Source organism: Anser cygnoides, chromosome 3 (genome assembly GCF_040182565.1).
Source record: "Anser cygnoides isolate HZ-2024a breed goose chromosome 3, Taihu_goose_T2T_genome, whole genome shotgun sequence".
NCBI lineage: Eukaryota > Metazoa > Chordata > Aves > Anseriformes > Anatidae > Anser > Anser cygnoides.
This window is the reverse complement of record NC_089875.1, coordinates 89,639,241-89,664,072: the sequence shown is the minus strand read 5'-3', so window position 1 is coordinate 89,664,072 and position 24,832 is coordinate 89,639,241.

Genomic DNA, 24,832 nt, shown 5'->3' with positions numbered 1-24,832 from the left:
GGAAGGGAAGGGAAGGGAAGGGAGGGAAGGGAAGGGAAGGGAAGGGAAGGGAAGGGAAGGGAAGGGAAGGAAGGGAAGGGAAGGGAAGGGAAGGAAGGGAAGGGAAGGGAAGGGAAGGAAGGGAAGGGAAGGGAAGGGAAGGGAAGGGAAGGGAAGGGAAGGGAAGGGAAGGGAAGGGAAGGGAAGGAAGGGGGAAGGGAAGGGAAGGGAAGGGAAGGGAAGGGAAGGGAAGGAAGGGAAGGGAAGGGAAGGGAAGGGAAGGGAAGGGAAGGAAGAAGGGAAGGGAAGGGAAGGGAAGGGGGAAGGAAGGGAAGGGAAGGGAAGGGAAGGGAAGGGAAGGAGGAAGGGAAGGGAGAGGAGAGGAGAGGAGAGGAGAGGAGAGGAGAGGAGAGGAGAGGAGAGGAGAGGAGAGAGGAGAGGAGAGGAGAGGAGAGGAGAGGAGAGGAGAGGAGAGGAGAGGAGAGGAGAGGAGAGGAGAGGAGAGGAGAGGAGAGGAGAGGAGAGGAGAGGAGAGGAGAGGAGAGGAGAGGAGAGGAGAGGAGAGGAGAGGAGAGGAGAGGAGAGGAGAGGAGAGGAGAGGAGAGGAGAGGAGAGGAGAGGAGAGGAGAGGAGAGGAGAGGAGAGGAGAGGAGAGGAGAGGAGAGGAGAGGAGAGGAGAGGAGAGGAGAGGAGAGGAGAGGAGAGGAGAGAGAGGAGAGGAGAGGAGAGGAGAGGAGAGGAGAGGAGAGGAGAGGAGAGGAGAGGAGAGGAGAGGAGAGGAGAGGAGAGAGAGAGAAGAGAAGAGAAGAGAAGAGAAGAGAAGAGAAGAGAAGAGAAGAGAAGAGAAGAGAAGAGAAGAGAAGAGAAGAGAAGAGAAGAGAAGAGAAGAGAAGAGAAGAGAAGAGAAGAGAAGAGAAGAGAAGAGAAGAGAAGAGAAGAGAAGAGAAGAGAAGAGAAGAGAAGAGAAGAGAAGAGAAGAGAAGAGAAGAGAAGAGAAGAGAAGAGAAGAGAAGAGAAGAGAAGAGAAGAGAAGAGAAGAGAAGAGAAGAGAAGGAAAAGAAATGAGAGAAAGCAAGAAAGAAAGTGAGAAAGCAAAAAAGCAAGAAAGTGAGAATGCAAGAAAGGAAGAAAGCAAGAAGGGAGGGAGGAAGGGAGGGAGGGAGGGAGGGAGGAGGGAGGAAGGAAGGAAGGAAGGAAGGAAGGAAGGAAGGAAGGAAGGAAGGAAGGAAGGAAGGAAGGAAGGAAGGAAGGAAGGAAGGAAGGAAGGAAGGAAGGAAGGAAGGAAGGAAGGAAGGAAGGAAGGAAGGAAGGAAGGAAGGAAGAATTCTGTGATTCTGTGAAGGAAGGAAGGGAGGAAGGGAGGAAGGGAGGAAGGAAGTAAGGAAGGAAGGAAGGAAGGAAGGAAGGGAGGGAGGGGAGGGAGGGAGGAAGGAAGGAAGGAAGGAAGGAAGGAAGGAAGGAAGGAAGGAAGGAAGGAAGGAAGGAAGGAAGGAAGGAAGGAAGGAAGGAAGGAAGGAAGGAAGGAAGGAAGGAAGGAAGGAAGGAAGGAAGGAAGGAAGGAAGGAAGGAAGGAAGGAAGGAAGGAAGGAAGGAAGGAAGGAAACAATCTCATCTCACTTAGGGTAAGCAATTACCAGAATGGTAAATTTTGTGTACATTTACTCTCTCACATCAATACCTATTCAGTGTCAAAGAAAGCTTATTCTGTAGTAACAGATTATTATTTTTTTTTCCCCTGGATGGGCAAGTTTATATTCAGTTTAAAATGTTTTCCATTTTGATTTACACAAATATATGATACAAAGTGGAAGGAATGATTGGGGCATCAATACAATGAGCTTGTTGAACCATAGTAGAAAAACACAGACTTTGTTATTTGAAATACCCATAATACCTTCCAAACTCAGTTAGAAAACAGACTTCTGATCGTTTAAAAAAGCAAATGAGACATTCTCCATCAGGTTTGAGAGACCACAAGAATGCAGTCTTGTCTGAGATCTCGTAGGTCTTTTCTGTGTCATTCTTGACACATGGCATGAATGAAATGACACAAAGACATGGAGATAATTCTGGTAGTAGGGCTACAAGTATAGAAAAGTTGGCCAGCTGATAACTGGTCTTTTAACCAAGTCCTGAGAGAAAGATGCTTGAGTTTTCAAACTGTTTTTTAAAAATGAGGATGAAGGGAACAGTATCCAAGGCTCAGTCGGCACAAGAGGAAGGCAAAGCTAGTAGAGAGGAAACTGGAAAAAATAGAGTCCTCCTTTGCCCTACTAATAATATGGTATTCAACATTTAATAGGAAGGTAAACAAGAACATTTGCACTCTTGCATTTTTTCTTCCAAACACAAACTCAAGCTCTCAAAAACCCTGAATGGGACTCTTCCCCAAGGAGATCATTCATTCAGTCACAGTGAATAATCTCCAGGCCCATGATTCAAGATTTGTGACTCAAGCTACAGACTTTGTTTTTTAAAGCCATTATAAGCATTTCTGTGTAAAATGAATGCCACAAAATTATCCCCCGGCTAGTATAATATTTCTTCAGGTATTAATTAGCCCATCAGGGATGGCATGCTAAGGAATTATGTTACCACACAAACTTTGATCTCCCACAGCAATGTATCACATGGTGTTTGTATATCTTGTAACCTGGTTATCAGTGACACCATCCTTCTTTTAATGAGTCCCTCTAACAGTTTGTGCCAGCTGGAGATGTGAAGCTAAATTTCAATAGAACTAAATATTTAGGCTGCTGGTTAATTTTCTCAGTAGAAGGTCCACTGCACTGCAGTATATTTCCCTTAAGTTGACAACACAAACATAATACTTAGTTTACGTTACTATAATTAGCTTGCTCTCAGAAGAAGATGCCACTTCAAATGAGAAAACAAGAACTCATCAAAAGTATATCTTTTTTACATTTAAAGTTCATTTTGTTTTGGTTTTAATTGAGAAATTTTATGACATTCACTTCTTTTAGGAACACTTAAATTTTCAGCAAGTCTGTACCTTTCAGAGACAAAGACTTCTTGAAAATGCCTCAGCTGACCAATTAGTCTGTGAAGGTATAAAATATAGTCCTTTTAAGTCCCTGAGATAAAACTTCTCCCTAGTGTCAGTAGGGACTAATAGGAGTTTTTTCCTACTCATGCCTTATATGAACAGTGATTATAATTGCACGTTCAATCTTTTTCTGGTCTTCTTTCAACATGAACAGAAAACATGAACAACATGAACACAGAGAGCTGTTTTTTATTACTGGCTTCCATATGACATGCATGGCAAAGTATTCATGTTTTATATTTCCTGTCATAATAGTTCACCATTTTCCAGTTCCCTTATTTCTATTTACATCGCATACAACATGGTAACATTTTCATTACTTGATTAACATCTTTGGCTTTCTTCTGTCCTGTAATGACATAAATAATAAACAAATGACATTACAAGACCAGCTGTGTGGCTCTGTCTCATTTGCTCTAAATAAATGCTTTTAAGCTATTACATCATACTGAATCTGTTATAAAGATTTTGATGAAATCTCTACAGTGGAGTATGCCAACAGTCCATTCTGTCCCATGCTGCTTTATTAGTAACAAATAAAACGCAAGCCACACTGAATTATCATGCAAATTTTCATGCATTGCTAATAATCCAAAAAGTCCAGATTAAAAAACAACAAACAAACAAAAATCTGTTAGACGGTCACAGACAGGGTAATACAGTTGCTGACCAAAAATATACAAAAGTTGAAAAAGGATGCAAGCAAAGTTCACTTCATACTGGAGAAATCAAAGGGCTTGAGAGTTGATTACTGGAGGAATCAGGAGGTACAAGCAAGTAACTGGGGAGACTGTGGTTCATGGTGTTGAATGAGAAATCCACCCAATTGCTTGTTTGCCCAATGTAAATGGTGTCTGAGGCCAGTTATGTGAGGAACTCGCAGTGTCTTGGTGTGTGCTCTGAGCAAGCAGCAGGAGCGGGGCTGTGGTCCCCAGCTATGGAAGGATCTGTAGTGCATACATGTGGGTCCTACACTGTGTCTTGGCAAGCGAGATAACTGGAAAGCCAGGAGGTGTAGCACCAGTAACTGGGCAGATGAGCGTCTAAGGCCAGATATTGTGGACAAACATATTGCATGTATACACATGTTCGTGTACATTTCCCACTAAATGAAAGATGTTGTGAGTGGGACAGGCTTAGGCCACATGTGCCATCTGTGTTTGTGCCAGTGTTTCTGCATGTTAATTTGTGTAGCCAGATATGTGTGTACACATATATTGTATATATGTGCATGCGCACGTGTGTGTGTGCCTATTGGGAATACATGCCCAGGTCCAGTGCACTACAGACTGGACCTGGGACATGGAGCTGTGGCAACATTGCCTGCCAGACTGTCAGATTTGGGACAACTGCTTTTTGAAATATCACAAGTACCTTAAGCATGTTATCTGCAGTGTTTTTAAAATATGTCTTCCTTTTGTTCATAAAGACAATATTCACAATATTAAAATTTATTAACAGCTTTGTTATCATGTAAAGACAATTTTTAGTTGGGTATTTCAATCTCAACTATTTTAGTTTCAGATCTTTTTGTTTAGCAGGATGTAATTCACAACAAGAAAAAGTAAAGGAGAGTGAGATTTGTCCATCAGTTGACATTTTTAAGTAAAGATTAGATGTTTTCCTGAAATATGTGCTCCAATTCAGCTACAACTTGTTGGAAGGAGAAGATAGTAAGATTATATATAACTTTCATTATGCAGTGGATTTGATTGCATATATCCATTCCCAATTTCTGACTGCAATAGCTATAATTTTTTTATTATATAATCAGCAATCTGCTTGCTGCAGATTGTACATCTACATGTAGGTTTTGTGAGACAATAGATTTTTGCATTTTAATCATTATTTGATCCTAACATGTTTAACTATTCATATATTTTGCATAAGAGATATAGAATTTAACTCGGCAACCTTAGTAAAATAGACTACCAATTGTCACATTACAATTAATTCCATTCTTTACTGATCATGGTGTGAATATATCATGTTTATACATGCTACCATGCTGTATAATCACTGTCAAATTTTTAAGTGTATCCTTGTGTTTTGAGTGTACTGGACTTGTATGGTCTGCATTTCTAGGCACCCTAAAATTGCAGCTTTATAAACAAAGATATTAAAAGGAGAAGAGGACATGCCTTGTTTTTCCTGTAATAGAGGAAAGTTTTGCAAGTCCATAGATAATGTCATAAGTTGTGACTGATATTAGACAGAGCTGCCTACATGTTACTGCAAATTCACTACATCTTCAAGGCCTGAGAAACAAAGGGAGAATTTTAAATGCTTCAGATTTGTGCGGTAATCATTATTTTTTTTGGTATTTATGTGACAAGTTGAACTCCAAATAATATCAATAATAAGCAACTGTTCAAATGTTTTGAAATACGACTCATTTTTCATGCTGAAAATGCTTAAACACATGTTAATTATTAAAATGTATACTAATAAATATGAAAAAGACACTCTTCCTTGCAATAAGTGCTTTTTAGGCAATTCTCCCATCCTGTTACATTACCTGACACTTTTGGAAAATGCTGGGTTTGTAGAAATGGAAATAAACACACAGGTTGTATATTTCTATTCTTAGCAAAAATGCTATGATCTCTACCAATATTATATCACTTCAAAAGAATTTTGCTGAGATTATGAAAATATTTGGTAACATTTTCTGAACTGAAATTTGACACCCACTTTGCTGAATTCTGCTTCCATTGCAGCCCTTTCAGATTCTACTCACCATCTGTAAGGAAAACCAAAACACTAAGACTTGATGTGACTGTCATCAATAGGAACTTGCCCATGTGACAACGTCTTTCCTGTCTGATAAAAAATAAATAAATAAATAAATAAAAACAAAAAAAATCAAAATAAAATAAAATAAAATACTTTGCATAATGCAGATATTCAAATTAACTGAATCTGTGGGTTCAGTCACAATAAATGAACTATCAGCTCACAAGAATTTTAGCTTGACTTTTTTCACAGGTTTAAACACTTGAATCATTTGGCATGTGTATAGCAGATCATGCCCAGTGAAGCCACGGCAGGGCCACATTCAGCTCCATATAACCCTCCCCAGCCCAGCCACTGGCACCTTCATGCTGAGCCCATCTACAGGCCCACATCCAAGTCCTGCCTCAGCCAGCCTCGGCCCCAGGAAGGTGCCTGGTGCCAGGGTATGGGGCTGTTGACAAGCTGTTAGTATTGACTATATTTCCAGAGCTCATGCTTACGCTCACAGAATATTAGTTGTATTGATGATCTTATGTAAAGCAGCTGCATATCACCCCATCTTCTTCTCTGCAGTGCCTTAAACTGAGGGGAAAGGGAAAGTGCCTGACAGGGCTCAGGGGATGTGGGAAAAATATGGTCATGTTTGAAATAAATTCACAGTTATCTGAGCTCCAGCCCTGATTTATATTTTCATTTTAAGTGTCCTTGAATGGGCAGAAAGTAACTGTAGCAGGTACCAGTAGAGTAATGGTAAGAAACACGTAAGAAGGTGTATGACAGATATTCAGTGAAAGAACAAGCATGTCATTTGCTCCTTTTAATTTGTCTTGATAATTTAAGCAATGCAATCATTTTGATCTACTGAAAACCCATCAAATTACAAATCATAATTGTACTTTTCTCTTTTATATAGCCATAGTTTTATCTATGGAATTGCTTCCTGGTGGCAATCTCTGTAGTTGAGATCTTAATGGGAATCAATAAACATGAGATTTTGATTAAGATAACAAAAGCAGAGATGCTCATAATTCCTACATCAAAATTATTAAGGGTGTAAACTCTCTTTTTCAGATCCATAAAGCAACCATTAACTATCAGGAAGTAAGAGATTTTATTTTATTTTTTAAATCTCTTCCATCACTCTGAGCTGTTAGGTAGATGCATATAGAACACTGTGACAGTTCCTTTCTGGTGGAACCTATTAGGGAAACAGTGCAGCCAAGCACTCCTTTCTAGACATTGGCTATAAAAGTAAAAGCACATTGATCTGAATTGCCTATGTAGTGGCAAGGTCTGGCAAACTCCTGCAGACCTGCCTCTGAGCAAATGCATGTACCAGAACCAATGAGACTGAAATGAGCCCCAGTAAAATTATCCCATAAAATGTTAGAATATAATAAGGGAAGATTGTAAAATATGCAATATCATCTGTTAAACTGAGATTAGTTTCTGGCCAAATATATTAAGATATACAGCTCTTTCTAGAGGAAAAAGTTAGTGTGTGGTTGTGCTATATTAAACTGTTCAAATATTGTTTCTGAGAAAGTAATATATTTAGGAAAAATAAAGTGCTTTAAAGCATATAGGACAGACAGGTTTTCAAACTCATTGGTTTGGAGACACTTATCATCATCTTCTGAAAATTAAATTATATTTTGCTTACATACCCCAAATACCAGAGATATGACATAAGGGGAAAAGTAGATCCAAGATTCAAGGTAGAGTGAGTTCTCAAATTCTTAGCTTCCCAAGTCTGCATCTGCTTCTGCCTCTGAAGTGACTGATGGAGGTGCTAAATTTTCCCAGAGCCAAGGTCTGGTCTGCAGTAACCTCAATGAATGGACATACTGCCCATACCAGCAGCACCCTGTATGCTGGAGCAGTGTATTAGTTTCTACCCCAGTAAGCAAAGACATGTTCAACAGTGTAAAAATGAATATGGGAGGTAGGATCCAGGTATCATTCCTCTTTTCATATTTGCTCTACCCCATCAATAGCAAGGCATCTTTCATCTTCCATATGGATATTAAATTAGTTTAGCTAACACATAACAGCAGGTAAGTTTCTCTTAAACGGCTTAAAATGCAAAAATATTTTCTCTTTTGTTGTGACACAAAGTCAATTTTCAGGCATAAAGTGTTTATTTTGTCTAATGGAAGTGATTGTTATAGTGAATAGGGTGTTGGTCAACCAAACTCACTATGTGGTATCATTTTATTGAGTGCTGATATTTTTAGTGAACATACAAACAACCCAAGGAGCTTGTGGCATATGGTTGTGCAATTAGGCAGGAACACTAGGAGGGCAAAGCTTTCTCACAATGGCCTTTAATAAGGGGAGCTGAGACCCAAATGTAAATAGCCCTAGGAGAGCAAGATGGAACTGAGTGGGTGTGATGGGAACACAATTTTGTTCTAAATTTTAAAGACTTTGAAAATAAGAATTAAAACTATAAGAATACAAATTCAAGCAAATGAATGTCACAGCTGAAAACAAAAACAAACAAACAAACAAACAAACAAAAACTACAGTTACAAGTTACACCTTGGATAAACCATTTAAAATAAGAATTTCCTAAAAGCTAAAGTACAGTGTAGAAAATAAACTTATATTTTCCTTTGGAAGATGCAAAAATGAGTCCAATACACTTTTCAGTCTTTCATGTGTGTTTGTGCATGTGTATTTAGATTTACAGTTATCTTCAATACATCATTTCTTCATCTTCATAATAACCCAGATTTTCAACCTTCATTTCAAGACATTTTAATTTTCAAATGGAACACACAGGGTTTGCATTAATCTAACAGGATGGGCCACAAATGATTCCTTGATAGCAAAACATGAGGCATTTGGAAATGTCTTTTTTTTTTGTTTGTTTTGTTTTATGATATTTTGCTTTACTCTGTACATGGACTTTGGCAGATAACGTCCTATTTGATATTATATTTAATCTGTCCAGCTGAAAATGTTACCTGTTTTCCCTTCAAGAATGTAAAAGCTGCTATAAGAAAAAGGCAGTGTAAAATGGATTTTGACCACTGCATCTACATACTAGCTACACCTTAAAATTCACAGTGGCTTTCAGAGTTGGAAATGTGAGGATGCATTATGAGGAAGTACCCAAGAAGCAGCAGTGGTAATTTGAGGATGAGAAAACAGGAACTGAGACAATGGTGCTAAGGACAAAATGTTGACTGTATCTCCTAAGTCTGTGAAACCTTGACCTAACATACGTAATACTTTTGCCACAGACAGTTTAAATGAGGCTAGCACCCTGGGGAATCTTCAGTGTTGCTACTTGTATCTCTCTGCATTACCATGTAATACCAATGTTCATTTCCTATAGTGCTTAGAAATGTAATCCAAGTGCTCTTCCAACTTTTAATTTGGCCTATCCACTCAGCACTTCCTTGCTGAAGATGCTTGCTTTATTCATTTCTCTGCCCTGGAGCTGCAGAGCACTTGATTTTTTTAATTGCCTAGGTAGACAGTCTAGGAAGATTTGTTGCGGTCAGGTTTAGATGTCTGCAGTTTTAAACTGCTGTCAATGACTACATTCAAACTAGTTTTATAGACTCTCATTCTAGATAATGGAGAAAAATAGGTACTTTCAGTAAGTTATTCATCTGACTGTAATATAATCTTCTAAAAAAGGTTAAATAACTATGGTATATAATTGCTTATTTTGCTTTTAGTTATAACAACATTCAGATCTAGACATTGAACTGAACGATCTTCGCAATAAGATTGTTCCTATTCTTGGTATCTCAAAAGACATCAAATGTGGACTTACATGCTTTCCTTTATTGTGACTTGCAATTTTATTTATGCCACTTATGAGGGATTTTCACCAAGATGAGTGATTTCAAGGATTTTTATCTGTAGACTGACAGTATGTTTATTTCTGTGGATTCTATGCAATAGAAAATGTACTTTAATTTGCCACTGTATTTTTGCAGTGTGTGAAAGATATTCCATCCATGGTCTGGACATTGTGTCAATGACAAGAGTACTGCTAAAGTTATGATATGGACAACTGGCTTTCTCTGTTTTGTTTCAAACTTTTTTATCTTACAATCAGTTCTGACTTTTATTAACATTTCTAAATTTATTTTAAAAAGTGAGGCCATGATTCTCTCCATTTTCTTATTCTATATTACAGTTAAAAAGAATACCACCAAACTGCTCTCTCAGCAGGTACTTCTCAATTGCATTGTACTTTTCTGCTCTGCACTTATTCTCCCTTCTTTCAGGCATGCTTTTCTAATAGTTGCTAATCTAATGTTCCTGAGCTTTTGTTACTTGTCTCCCTTTTAAGTCTACGTATAGCTCCTCTTTTGCTGTTGCATCCAACCTCCCAGTGTACATCAGCCTAATTTCTGATCTCACCTCTTCAGTTTTGTTTCATGACTTCTGCAACTTCCATCTGCTGTTCAGTTGTCACTTATGGCCTAGCTAATAGCTTTCCTAAGGTCAAATTACCTGTAGTTTGTCATTTTTCTTGTATCCGTTTTGAGCTTAATCATATGAAGAACCATTCCCTCAGCTTGCCAATGAGTGCTGTGTTCTCTTATGAACATTGTAGAGGATACCTATTCCTCAGATTTTTCATCTAAGAGTGTCTTTCTATGGAGTTATTTTTTTTCACATTCTGACATCAGTAGTTTCAAGTAAATTGTCTAGAATTTGTTTTCTATGGGCCTTCTCAAATACGTCTTTGCAGGGTCTTCACTTTGCATCTGCCTTGCAAGGAGGATCTCGGTTAGCTTTATTTACCAGTCTCATTACCTGTAGCGTTTCCAGTAATTAAGTTCGTAGGCTGGTTGCAACAGGTGTCAGTCTGAATACAAAACATGCCACCCTTGCTTGTCTTATACTAGACAGATTGCAGAGTTTTCCCACAGGGGAAAAAGTAAAGTAAACAGGATTTGATTAAGACTCTTTCAAAGCTTGTGCTAATAGAAGTTCAGCTAAGGAAGAAACTATTTCAGTCTTACCTCCCTATTTTAATAAAGGCATAGATCATTACTTACCTCACCATTCACGACATTATGCAAACAGTATGTAGCTGACAGACTGGACACATTTATCAGATAATTGTAATCAAAACATTTATTCTTGTGTCTTACAAATTTTTAAGTTGTGAAAATTTTATTTCTTTACAGCTTTTTATGTGACGCAATCAAAAGAAGGATATATTTTTAAATTTAATTTTCATAATGAATATAATAACAATTACTAAAAAATCTGTGAAGAACATTACTAACCACATTAAAATAAATCTATTTTAAGATTCTTAACTTTCTAGTATTTTATTTTCAAGTTCTTCATTCTAACTATGACTCTTGCATAGACTGGTGATTCTGAAGGATTAATTAGATCCACCAATTTCAGCTATTCCCTGTCAACATATACATTTTATACATATTATTTAATTTAGGAAAGATATAAAGCTACATACAATGTACCAGCGTTTGGGTTCCAGGAAGACTTTTGGGAAATTCAAGCATTCTATGGTTAGATGTTTTGTGTGATTAACAGATCATAATTGTCAGATTTTCATTACCCTTCAAGAATTTTCTATGGAAAATATGAAATGAAATTATCTGTACATTACAACAGACTAACACAAAAATCTTTGTTGCTTTTGGATTTCTTGAATGGCTCTTTGCACATAAAAAAATCAATAACTGTGAAGAAAAAATAATTTTACATTTATTTAACAAGACTATAACTCAGAAAATAATACTGCCAAGTAATTGATATATTGATTATATATAAACATTTCTGGCTGATCATTTCTTACTATTATAGCATCTTGTTATCACCTTTCAGAGTTCTCTTGAACACTTTTGTATGTGCTTCAAGAAGACTCCACCATCTGAATCCAATTTTGAACCAGGAGCTTGGGTGAGATGATGAAAACTAGAGATTAGGTATCTTTCTCTCCAGGTATAATATAAATCTCCCTATTTTGAACCTTTCTCTTTTTGAGTTGCTAAAATTGCATGTTTACTCTTGCCAAAACTTTGTTGGAAGAAGGAACTTGACATTTCTGCACATCATAACAAACATGGAGCTGTCATTTACAGACTAAGAAGGAAGGATGAACTCTTTTGCTAGTTTAGATAAACTGCAAGATCTGCACTGGGAAAATACACAGGGAATTCTAGATCTGAGAAGTCATGAGTGCATTGGCAGCATTACAAATCACACTTGCAAGCTCTTTTGAGTGCATATTCTCTCATTAAAGACACTGCAGACCCTCATTTGGCCCTTGTCAAGCAATCTCCATTGTTCCAGTCTTTAGTTTCCATCTGTCAAGTTCTTTCTCATAAATTATTATTCCTTTTAGGATTATATGACTTAGTGCTAAATTCAGTCTCCCCTTTATTTTACCTTTCTATCAGTGTCTCCACATGCTCTCTCTTATTACTGTCCTCCACACCCACCTTTCTATAATTGGTCTTTTGCTCCTGATCTAATTTCTCCCTCCTGTTATCTTCATGTGGATATCATGAAGACACTACCTTCAAGGTACACAAATGGGGTGATTTATCTTCCTATAGTCTGCTAGAATATCCCCTGTTATTTGGCCATGGAGTTCAGGTGGTAAAATTTACGTAAGTGAGATCTGGGGAAAATATGCAAACAAAAGACTGTCTGAGGTCTTCTGTCCAAGACCTGTGATCTGTCTTCTGTTAATTAGTATCTGCATGTTCTGGTGCTGCTTAAGCAACTGTGACTCCAGTTATAAATGGAATTGCAAGCAACACTCATATTCATTAAAGGTGTCAATTTACCACAAGGATAATATCAAGTCCGGAGCAGGAAGGCCTGTAAGCAATGCTGATATAAAGAACACTGCAGAATTTTGAAACCTGGTTGTTTTAAATTCAGTGATAACATGGTTCAGAGAGGGAGCACAAGCTGCCTTTAGATTTTCCCTTATGAAAGTTTGCAAACTGATTCTTAGTATTTGGTATTTGAAATCAGTAAAACCTAGGAAGTTACAAGGTATTTCCAGAATTATTATTTATTTATTTTTTCAGTTAGGTCAAGCAAAATTGTCTTGAAACTAAAAACTGAATTATACTCTTTCATAGTAACACCATCTTTTTAAAGTTTCAAGAGTTTGTGTTAGATTTACCCTCAAGGAAAACTCAAGTACCCTTTGCTTTTACTCAGTTTTTCCATCTGCTCTTTTAAGAGTAGTTTAGGTTACAAACCAAACAAGCTTTGTGGTCTGATTAATTCTTGTTTACTTTTGATCAGTCTAAAAACCCACCATGCTATTCAGAAGATTTAGCCAGTGAAAACCGCTTGCCAAAAGTAAATGTATGTATGTTGTTTGTCAAGTCACATTGACAAATTAACCTGTACTTACCTTATCTACTTAGTGGTGTCAGGGGCTCACATTCACATCTATTAACACAAATTAAAACCATAATTTACAAGTTATTTGTCAAAACAGTTGTGTGTGTTTGTATTAATTGACTGTGTTCATCTGCCTAGCTTAAATATAGACATAAATCAAAGATACTTTACTCTCTTAAAGGAAAACTGTACATGACAATGCAAACAGAATACTTTTAGTGATACTCAGAGAAGAAATCATCTGCACTACTGAACAAGAGCCAGCAGCATGTAGGATACATGGCATTTCAAGAGAGAATTACTAACTGCTCCCATTTATGCACTAGTGTTGCCAGTTTCTCACACAGGCCATCCTAAAACAAACACACAGCTTCTTCCAGATGTCTTCCTTGTACACATAGCCCTGTCCAAGCACGTGTGAAAAGTGACACATTGAATCTCATTCACAAAAGGCCCTGCGCACTTGTACTGGAACACCTCACTGAACATTGCTTTTCATTTTTACTGCTCATTCTGCTCTCTAGGGAATCTTACTGTTATATTTCAGGCCTGGTTTATATCACTATAGTCATAATCAAAATTATTGCTTCAGTCTGAAAGTTTAAAGCATTTGTTAAACCTAGCTATTGGTGCATAACTGCATGAAGGCTGGATTCTTCATATCAAATTTCAAGTGCAGAATCTGCAAATCTATTTTAGTAAAGGTACTGAGGCCAATATACACAACACAAAATCTTTATGCTTACAGCTAACAGCAGTTTAGATCCTTTCTCCAACCAAAATCAGGAATAAAAGTATTTTTGGCTTTAGTAATCCATGGTGATCCAGGTTCCTAAATACCAAATGTACCGAATGTAATTCTTTTGGGGACCTAAATAGAAGGGGGAGAGAAAGAGAAAGAGAGAGTGCAAGAGAGAGATAACCTGCACTTTTTTTTTTTTTTTATCAATTCCTAGCAAGGCAAGAGGCTAATATAAAGGGCACAGCAAGAAAATTAAGAGCAGAGCATTTAGTTCCTGACTTATACTGATCATGTTTAAGCTTTGGGAAACTTTGAGTCTCAGGTCATTTTTTGAATTCCCCTTTCCAAAGTGCACTGCTGGGAGGATAAATTGAAGTGATATTCAAGTGTATGCCCTGGACAGAACATTAGGTGCAAAGCACAATGTGATTTGAAGCTTAAAGACAAAATTACAATAGGTAATTTGATTTCTTCTGTTTCATTCTCATGTAACACATATAAAGACTGTACTACAGAAAAGTTTGACCAGGTAAACACTTCCAGGCAGATAAGAATTTCACAGCCTGTGAAATACTGGGAAAGTGTCTGTTGATCTAACATGTTTTTGGGTTTATATGTGTTCGTACAATGAGTTATAGATTCTCCTGGCCAATTCCTTTTTCTTAAACATTGTGTGCTACTTGGGGACCCAAGAACATTTTAAAATGAGAAGTGCCATTAACATCTCAGGAGAATTGCTTAAGGCACAGGCTGTGCTTTTTCAGAAAATGATATTTGCCATGTCCATAGTAATATAGAGGTACCACTCCACTATTTCTATAGCATTTTTTAACAGCAGTCAACTGCTAATTACTGTTGAGTGAAAATGGTATTCACAGTATGTGACAAGCTGCATTTTTGCTTTCTCCATATAAAAGGTTTGTATTAGTTCACTCTTCCAAATTGATTTCCTTTGTATAAAAATAATATGTTTTGTTGCTTGTATGTACAAAAACAATTTATCAAGACCTGACAAAGTAAATCTATGTGTAGCTGAGACGTGTTCAATGATTCCAAATTAAAATCCTGGCTCCAAATGCTGTGCAGTTTGACAAAATGTCGGCAGATGTTCGTCTCTCATGTGTTTTATGAATGCTTCTCCATCTGAACCTTTACTAAAATTACTAGCTCTCACAGATCCCAAAACTAGCCATGACACAAACATTTGATGTTGTCTTTAGAGATAAACTCATAAATGCACTACATTACCACCTAATTAATCTTATTTTGTTTCAATAAATGCTATGAAGAAGTGTTCTTTCTCTTGAAAGAATCTCAAGGATTATTCATGTTTTCTTCCTATCCATGCAGCTATATTTATTAATGTTGAAATAACAGATATAAAGTGAGGGAAAACATAAAGGTAAGCTTTTCTTATATCTGTGATAAGAATATTGAACATAGGAAAACAATTACTATAATTAGAACACAAAGGAGACAATAAGTAAAAGAAAAAAATGTGCTGTTTTTCCTTTTTTTCCCCCTTCTATTGTGTTTTGATTTTCATTTTACCAAGGACACAGCCAGTAGCAAGTGTGTCATCTGCAACATTATTTTGTTTTGTACAGCCATCCATTTGGCCTCTGAGGAAAAAGAAGATCAGCTAACAGTTCCATATTTGGATGAAGATTTTGTGATAACCTAGGTAGTCGTGGGAGTTTCCTAGCATTTTTTCAGTGAGTCTAAAAAATGTATCCAGTTCCAGATTTCTAACCAAAGGAATAGGAGAATGATTTGGTGTTTTGCCATGGTTCTAAGGTGCAGACTGAATTGTGGAATTGAGTCAGCATCACATATAGGATGCATGGAATGAAAGTTATTGGAGTACTGTAAGTGTGCCACACAGATAACTAAAATTTAACCTCATTCTAGCCTACTTCATCATCACTCATTCAATGGTAAGCAGTGGGTCAGATTATTTTTTTTTTTAATAGATTTAGTTGCTGAAATCATAAAACAGTGGTGAAGAGATTTCCTTTGTCATTAAGTCACTTCCTATGTTACTGCAGGTAATTGGATCACCTAATCCCTTTCAGAGACTGATGAAGTTGTGGGATAAGGCCTCTGTTCTACCTGTACTATCTCAGTCCTCGGTCCTACTGCAGCAGAAACAGAAATATAGTTAATGTATGACAAGAAGAATGAGATAAACATTACTTATTTCAGTTGGACTTAAAACAAGAGCCTAGTTCTGGGGTTCCTGGGGTTTGGGTGATTCCTTCTCTTCTATAAAATACAGTCTCATGCACATGTTTAAATTAAACTGTTACTTTGCTCTTGGTTGTTGCTCTGTAAGATGGCATTTTTTAGCATCATCATGACTGGAACCCAGTGTCTTCCAGTACAAACACACTTGCTTTGCAAGTACAAATACTTTTTCCAGTTTCTAGGACTGCAAACACCATGTAGGAACTGAAAACTAAGGCACTTGAAGATGAACTGTGGCTAGGGCGATGAAAAGATTTGCTTTATTTCCTTTTTCCAAAGCTTCTTACCTTCTGCCCAAGAGTCCCTTTGTGGCCATTGTACACCAGATCTTACAGTCCTGAAAAGGTTGTGGAGATAAAACCTGAGTCAACACTTCCATTAACGAAGAACCTACAATAAGATGAAATATCACTACAAAATAAATGGCCATATAAAGAATAGGATGTGTTGCCTCTGACAAAAATCCATTCTGCCCTTTTCAGACATTCAGCTGCCAGTCCTTCATCTTTCTTGAATTAGCAAAATCACACGTAATCCTTCAGGAATGCAGGAGGCTCTCTTCCTTAGTTTTTCTTCCACAGAGAGAGAATCTCATGGAAATGCTGGTGACTCTTACATTTGGAAGTTTGTTTTTCATTAAAGATAGCATATCTTAAAGATCCACCGTTTGATATAACAAGATTAAGTCCATACTAAGAAGTAATTCCTTGACTTTTATCATCAGAATGCTTTTGAAATTTTCTGGTTCAAATCTCACTTGATGTCTTTGGTATCACATGGATGGGATCATATGACCCCTCTGGGATCTCCTGTCTTCAGGAAACTGGTGTTTTAGCTCTGTGATTTCAACCAAAATCTAAGTTCTGAACTTCCTAATTCATGAGACCCGGCCAGTTAGAATTAAAAGGTCCTGGATAAGAGGGTATTGAGGCTTGAAGTAACAGACTTCATCTGATTTATAGCCAATTGCTTGGGGAAATTGATCCTAGTTGCTTGATGAATTCATCAATATACCAGTAAATAATGACAAGACTCTAAACATTTAGGAGAGAAAAAAATCAGTTTATCATCTTTGTCACACATGCTACTTTATGACTCTTCTTGCTTGTCTAAGCAAAATTATGTCTCCCCAAAATTCGTTAGACTTTTGACATGATGTACCTATGTAGTTCCTTTTTAACTCTACAGAAGTGATTAATTTAAAAAGATATTGAAGTGGGGATAATGTTGTCTTCACAGGATCTGTTGTATAAATTTTGATGCTATTGTTTTACTGCTACATAGCTCTAACCAGAAATCTGCTTAAACCACAAAAAAAAGATGCTGAAAACCGGATTCTTCTACATGGTCAGATATAGTTATTTATACTCTTTTGTCTCTGATGTTTCCCATACCCTTATCCACATGAGATTTTTTTGTCTTTGTCTCAAATATGGCCCTTCAGGTAAACAAAGCTTTGCTGCTGTGGACTTAGACTGAGTTTCTTTATGAGTTTCTTTATGTCTATCTTACTCAAATACCCACAAACCTACTGTGCTCCTGAATTTCCATAGTGCTGCTCTGTGGCTTGTATGCAAGGGTTATTTTAGTTTAATATCTTTTTATTCAAAACATATTTTAGATGCCTGAGGTTACAGACTTACAAAGAGACAAAGCCTAACATTAAATATCTTAAAACCATTAAAAAAGAAATGGATAAGTATAGTAAGGCTCAAAGGAATATAATTTTACTGCGCTATTGCCTTCTTATTACTTATCCTGTCACAGTCACATAAAATAATGGTTATGAACAGTCACACCTAATACCTCCAAAACAAAAATTTGTCTGATTTGTGCATCATTGAATGAGGAAATTCCAGCAGAACACGTTGTGTCACCGACTTCAGGTACCAGCCTTGTTTTCAGTTCTGCTTTTTGTCATTATTTGATGACACTCAGTTCTAAATACCTCCACAAATGCATTCGAGAAGAATGTGGCCCTTTGGAGCTTAGTGGGGTGATTGTATGTTGTTTGTTCATTTGTTTTTGTCTTTTGGGTCTCGAAACAGAGATACTAATAAAAGGATATATTGTTATAAACTTATACTACTAGTTTTTGGATAAAGTACACTTTCTGTGAAAGGCTTTCCCTTTCCTAATGCATTATTGTGTTTTTTAATGCTTATTTCATTTTGTGTTATGATATTTGTGTGATTCATAATGTAAATTTTTCTTTTTCATATTAACAATATCAGGTGAAACACTGAAAAGAAGAAAAGAAATAATTTTACACGATTTTCATCTCAGCAACTTTTATAAGCAAAGCCATCATCTTTTTTCTTATATATACAATACCAGTAACTACTCCTACATTAAAAAAAAAAAAAAAAGCATAATCTTCAATAGGATAATGTTTGAGTTTCACTTAAACTTTTTACCTTCAAAATTACATAAACAATAACATATCTAATCTTTTTCAGAGGCTGGCAAAAATTTGGAAATTCCTTCACCCCATTTGTTTCTGCCCCTTTTTCTTCAGGTATGTTGTTACTCAGTACTCTTTAACGTAATATGAGATATATAATATGTGTAGAAAGAGTAAAATACCGATGTGTATAGGAAGAACAGCAAACCAGCAAATGTTCTTTGCCCTCTGGAAGGTCTTATCAGATCCATAAAATGTCAGTTGGAGAAACACAATGACAAAAACATTTGCAAGTCACCCTTATGGGAAATATTTCTAGCTCCCAAATTATAAAATAAAAAGAAAGCTTTTTCAATATTGGATTCAGCATGAGAAAAGGAAAGATATCCTCCCAAGCAATGGTTACTCTTAATTGTATCTTTAAAAAAATGCAGAACTCCTATGGAATTCAAAACTCTTTCATGAAAACTGTCATATCAGAAGAACGGAATAATAGTGGAAACAGAATACCCAGAGTAGACAGTGAAACACCACAATACTTTCAACTACACTTTTCAGCAAGGCCTATAGACCGAGGGGAAATTGGTCAACTTCCTGAAATGTCTGTTTTCTGAATGAGTCTTTCCTGTTGGCCTTGATTAAGATTGAAGTTGAGAGGAAATATGGCTTCCACAATCAGCAAAAATACGGTGAAAAGCGGTCTTGTATTTATTTTTTTTTCAGATGCAGCCAGTACTATCACAAAGATGTCCCAGTGCCAGCTAGATATCTCTACACAAATAGAGAACTAAATCTTCCATAAAAGCCCAGTCAACACTGAGGGCACTCCTCAGTGGAAAAAGGTACAATATTCAAGTTGGTTACTGAGACACATCTTGAAGCAACAATATGTCATTGCTAATGCAAGGAATGGGTCTGAAATGAATAGGAAAGCATGAAAAGTTCACAGATCTATCATGCTACGTAATTTCGCTAGAAGAGCAGTTCACTTGTGTTCAGGCAGAATACAAAATCAAACTACAAATTTCAGTAGCACTGACCATGAAATATAGTGCATTTCATAAGTACCTTCTGAGGGAACTTCAAGATTTATTTAGTCTTTCAGAATACTGGATGTATAAATTCATATATCTATTCATTTTATCCTCATTGGGAAAAGGAAGTCAAAAGTAATTAATTTTACTGAAGTGAGACACATTAATTTCAAACAATAGAAAAAAATATTTTAGGAATGACCTGAGATAATTAAATGGTGATGCGAAATATTTGCTTAACCTCCTTTGAGTCTGTTTCCTCTTAATCTTACCAGCAGACTGTGCACAGAATTTCAATCAGAAACCTATGTTCTTTAAGAGCTCAAAGAATATACAACAAATATGCAAATAACAGAAGTCAAAACTATATGTCTTGGTAGTGTTTTAATAAGGAATAATGATAATAATAATAAGGAAGAAACCATTACTGGTCTCTAGTGTTGTTTTCATTTGCAGTGCTCTGCAAAGGAGTTGACACAGTCAGGAAGCACTTACTAGTCAAAGCACAGAAGCAAGCAAACAATTTCACCAAACAAATGGGTAACTGAGTTACCTGTGGAATTTGGACCCTAGAAGCCAGACTTATGCACTTGCAATGTTCTTTGACTTTACTACTGATCTAGCAGCTATAAAATTTCTTGTGCATTATTTGGGCACGTTTTTTTCTGATTTAGCTTCTTAGGTTATGGAAGACACTACTACTGGACAGAACAGAATATTTAAAATAAAAATATCCCAGAGAAGATCAATGACAGACTTAGAAAAGGTAATATGGTCTGTAGGTCTGTAGAAAGAGATTAAGGTTGTGTGCAAGAGACTTCTAATCTTCAATAACATTTAAGACATTAAAAAACCCTGACAGCAGTTTTTAATAAACAGAAGTCAAAGCCAATCTCTCTGTGATTTACACACTAAATGTTCAGCCATGCCCTACAAAACAATCCTGATATTTACTTTAGAGCACTTCTTGTCTCTCAGAGGTGATAAATTCATGATATACCCTTTTTCACCGGTGTCTGAAGATTGCCTCTCTGGTTAAACTCATTGTTTGACTCTTGCTCAGGAGAGCTTTATTTTATGGAATAAATGGTCAGGATATCTCTGCAGTCCATGTCTGCCTATCTGTCAACCAGATGTCTAAGAAGGCTGAAAAATTAGTTCTAATCATGACTTTGTCATCTACCATTGTGGTTATGGCAGCACTTGCTTTCTGCTCAATTTATTTTTATTTTATTTATTTATTTTAAAATCAATAAAGCATTTAAGAAATATTAGCTTCTTCTCAACCTAAGGAACTTCAATAATAGTCCACAGGGTCTAAAAGAAACATCTCTCTCCACTTTTATTAAAGTAGGACAACTCTTCAGTCAACTATGCAAGAGTTATTGGTCGTGGGTCACAGGGATCCTCAGTTTACCAAAGTGATTAGTGTACTGGGCAGTTGTTTGTCTAACTCTAAATGATGTTTAGGCTGGTGAAAACCTAGCATTCTGTTTTCTGTGATGGCCTGATTTGAAAAGCCAATGCACTCGAGGAAACTGAAAGAAGTTTGAGGAAGTTCTCTCTTGCATATTTTACTTATGCCATCTTCTCACTGACCTATTTTCCCGATACTCCAAATGCTATAGGGGACACTCTCTCCCTCACAGTGTAAAAATGATGAGTAGAGTTGTGTTCCTCCTCTAAGAAAATCCTGTAATATCTCAAATAATAAAAGTGATGTAACCCTTTACATGGCATGCTGCACATTCACTGGAGGCTCATTCAATGCTGCACAACTTGGTGTTCCCAGCACCTAAAGGGGATAAGATCATTTTTATTATTGTCTTTCTTCATTATGTTAGCTCTAACAAACAACAGTTTAAATGATACTTTACAGAACCTGAATGTCTTTCTTACTGATATCATAATAGATCAGTACCTCATGGTATGAAACAACACAGAATAGTGGTGTAATGGAGCTTCAGAGAAGGGAGAAGGGTCTGGCTGAGATGAAGTTAACTTTTCCAACAGCAGCCCATATAGTGCTATGCTTTGCATTTGTATCTAGAATAGTGTTGATATTGCACCAGTGTTTTTACTGTTGGTGAGGAGTGCTGGTACAGCATCAAGGCTAGCGCTCCAACTCCTCAAAAAGGCTGGGGGTGGGCAAAAGGTGGAGAGAGGACATCACCAGGACAGCTCTCTTAAATCAACCAAAGGGATATTCCATAACATTTGACTTCACACTCATCAATAAAATCTGAGGGGAAGAAGGAGAAGGGAGTACTCTTTTTATGAAAGCATTTGTCTTCCCAAACAACCACTACATGCATGAGGCTCTGCTTCCCAAGAGGTGGCTGAACATCTCTTGATGATGGGAACTAGAGAATTTTTTTCTCCTTCTGCTTCCATGCAGACTTTGATTTTTTTAATTTCATTACACTGCCTCTATCTCCAACCCACTAATTATTTTTTTTTCTTTTTCCTCCTTCTCATTTTCTCTCCTCTCTCCTCTCCTCCTCATCCTGCTGAGGAGTGAAAGTGAAAGAGTGGCTGTGTCATACTTAGCTGCCTATCAATGTTAAACCACAACTGAAAGGAATGGTGAAGAGAGATGAAGTAGCTATGAAAGGGAAGAAAATCGTCAGTGAGATGGGAAGAGCACTGGTCAAAAAGACAACACTCGTGCTATAGCAACTGTAGACGTGAAGTAACTTTTACACAAGCTAGCATCAAACTAATTGGATTACATTCCACTTATGGTCCAAAGAGTAATAGTGAGCATGCTGTGAGTTAGTTTATCTTTTTTCATACACTGGTTTAACTGACTTATTGTAAGTATGCTGTTACTGTAGCTAGCCTCCAGTATTTACCTCAGCTTTGTCAGTGCAAAACTTGTATATCTTTATATTATATACACTAAAGAAGACATAAAGCTGAAAAATCCATTTGAATGGGAGAGCTGAATCAATGTTTCAGATTTAAAAAAAAATCAAAAAAAAATAAATATTAAGTATGGTCATCACTTGAAAATGATGATTTCAACAAGCAGTGTAGAAAATTCTTGGGACAAGAACAGTGAGAGACAGGAGGCAAAAGCATTCAGGAAATACTCATGGAAGAGAGTATTGGATAATAATGTCAAATGAAGAGACACTGAACACAAGAAGAACAGAGGAGTCAGGACGATTTTAAATTGTACCAATAAGAAATAAGCAACCCAATACTTCCACCAATATAGCATTCAAGAGTTAGAGAATGAAGACAAAAGGCCTTCTTCATAGGAGGTAGCTTCATGGGCATGATCAAAGTGTGATACTGTTCTTTTTTCTAGTACAAGAAGACCTGAATCTGATGTTATTCACATAGTCACAAAAATCCATGTCTTCATATTTTACTATTTAATTATCACTTCTGGATTTTCTAATGACTGAAAAAAGAGAACTTCAGTTGCACCACCTGGTTTTCAATGAAATGAGGTTGTGAAACTGTTTTCCCCATGAAGTTTGCCAGAAGCACAGAAAATTCTAAGGATTTTCCCAGTATCTTACAGACAACAAAATATGTATTTCATGTTTTAGTGTAAGGTCCAAGTTCATGGAAGTTTTTGAAGACATATAAGAAACTCATTTTGCCCCAGTTGTTTTTGTTTTCCAGCCTGTTTTGATCTATTCCTAAATTTTGATTTACTAACAATACAGTGCATAAGCATGTGATATAGTTTCATTGAAATACTGTGAAAATTAGCAAAAATTGTCTTTAATTAGGCAAAGCTCTTTTAGCTTCAGTCACTGGGCCAGTCTTCATATTGTGAATACGTAAACTGCAAGTAAAATAAGCATTGAATTGTAACATACCAGTTAGCTGTACATGATAATCCTTTCATTTTACATTTCAAATCGTAATCCATTAATTTCCTAGAACACAGCAATGAAAAAGAAAAAATAGCTGAACTGCTTCTATAAACATTTTTGCTCATGAAGATGCAAAAGTAAATGCATAGTTAAGAAACAGATCTAGGAATCAAAAGCTCTTGTCCTCATTTCTAGCTACGACATGTCTCCTTCCTAACTCTAGTAACTTTCCTGTTTCTCAGTTTTCCTGCTTACTACCTGTGATCATAATTTGTTCACGTCATTTATGAGAGTCATAACAGCGACAGGGAGACATCTCCATGACATTCAGAAGTGAGAACGAGGAGACTGCAGTGGCTGCTGACCCCCAAGCAGGAGCAGACATTGGTGAAGAGAAAGAGATACAGCTTTATGCTGGAATGTCATTGTTCATCTCAAAACATAATCAAAATGTTTATACATCCACTTGCTGTATAAAAACTCCCCAGGTGAAAATCCTCTGGTGACCTTCAATGACAAGACCAACATATATAAATTCACAGAGTATATATGTTCCTGCCTTTTTCCCCAGTGTCCAGACACTAGACACGGCACTGTGAGATTACTGACTAGGGACAGGTTTCCCTCCAATGTAGTCAGGAAACAAGTGGGGCATATAGCAGAGAGAGGAACTGGACGTCAAACCTCAGTCCTACAATTCACATAGTGCTATTGGAACAAGAAAGAATAAGCTATAATTCTCTTACTACTCTCAGAGACTTGGGAAGCTGCCATTTTATCTGGCACGTAAGCAAATGCAAAAGCTGAAACAAACAAACAAAAAGATAAATGCAGCTGATGAAAGCTTCTGCTCTCATTTACTTGAAATTTTCATTTACTTGAGCAACCTAGCATTCTTCACTGAGTGGAATAATTCCTGGCTTATCCAAGTTAAAGGAGAGAAGAACTGGGCCTCATGAGACTAGCTGGAAATGTTTCATGGATCTATATTTCTAAAAGGTACATATTCAAAATAAACAGCTCCAGATGCTTCTTGATACCAAGGAAAGTTAAACTGTGATCATTTGTTTAATTTGGTTCACTCAACCAAAAAGAAAATAGAGGATTAGTCCTTCAATCACAGTCTTAGTCATCGTTGTTTGCAATACGCATCCAAAAATACAAGCAAAAAGATCAGAAAATAAAGAAAAACAATTCCAAAGACAGAAAACAGATTCATTCAAACTGTGGTCATAGCACAGTTCTATGGTATCTAAGTTTCTTGTTTTCTTTTTCATAATTTCAGCAGATGTTTCCAGTAAGGAACAGATTGGTTGATGGTTTGTTTGTAGAAAACTATCAGTCTTGTAATGCTCTCTTAAGCAATAGGGAAAGTTACAGTTAATAAAGGAAATGAATACAAGCATCTTA